The sequence below is a fragment of the Otolemur garnettii genome, unplaced genomic scaffold (assembly GCF_000181295.1).
Source record: "Otolemur garnettii isolate 467f Iridium unplaced genomic scaffold, OtoGar3 scaffold00011, whole genome shotgun sequence".
Taxonomy (NCBI): Eukaryota; Metazoa; Chordata; class Mammalia; order Primates; family Galagidae; genus Otolemur; species Otolemur garnettii.
This window is the reverse complement of record NW_003852406.1, coordinates 15,125,469-15,126,137: the sequence shown is the minus strand read 5'-3', so window position 1 is coordinate 15,126,137 and position 669 is coordinate 15,125,469. Positions and strand designations below refer to the sequence as shown.

The following is a 669-nucleotide window of genomic DNA, read 5'->3' as shown; positions in this document are numbered from 1 at the left end:
ACTTCTCTTAGGTTCTTCATTTTTGTCTTTCTTAAATCGTAACTGTGTACATTGATGCATTTATGGGGTACGGTGTACTGATTGGATATACAATGTGAAATGCTTACATTGAACTGACCAACACATCCATCACCTCGCTTACTTATTTATGGTGGTAAGACAGTTATACTCTTTTCTTAATAGAAGTTCTGGTGGCAGGGTCTGGTGAAGAGGTGGCAGCGCCATGTCTGGCCGCAAAGGAGGCAAGAAGAAGCCCCTGAAACAGCTGAAGAAGCAGGCCAAGGAGCTGGACGAGGAGGATAAGGCGTGCAAACAGAAGCAGAAAGAGGAGCAGAAGAAACCCGAAGCAAAGGCCGCAGGGAAGGGCCCCCTGACCACAGGTGGAATGAAGAAATCGGGCAAAAAGTAAGCTGTTCCTCCTGCCTGAGAGGATGACGACCCTTGATTCCTATTTAAACATCTGTACTCCCTGACATAACATCTTTCGCCACCTATAGCTAAAATGAAGTGTTGTCTTAGAGCCTACTGTACATGTAAGAATAAACTTTAAAAAAAAAAAGGATAGAGACTTTACATCTTTTGTATTAACCTGGATGGAGTTGAAACACATTCTTCTTAGTAAAGTACTACGAGAATGGAGGCTCAAGAATCCGATGTACTCACTACTAA

The 669-nt window shown here is 43.0% G+C and overlaps 1 pseudogene; it reads left to right on the top strand.

Annotated features, from left to right (window-relative positions):
- The first annotated feature begins 223 nt into the window (after positions 1 to 223).
- On the top strand, positions 224 to 409 carry LOC111723384 (annotated as a pseudogene).
- The last annotated feature ends 260 nt before the right edge of the window (positions 410 to 669 follow it).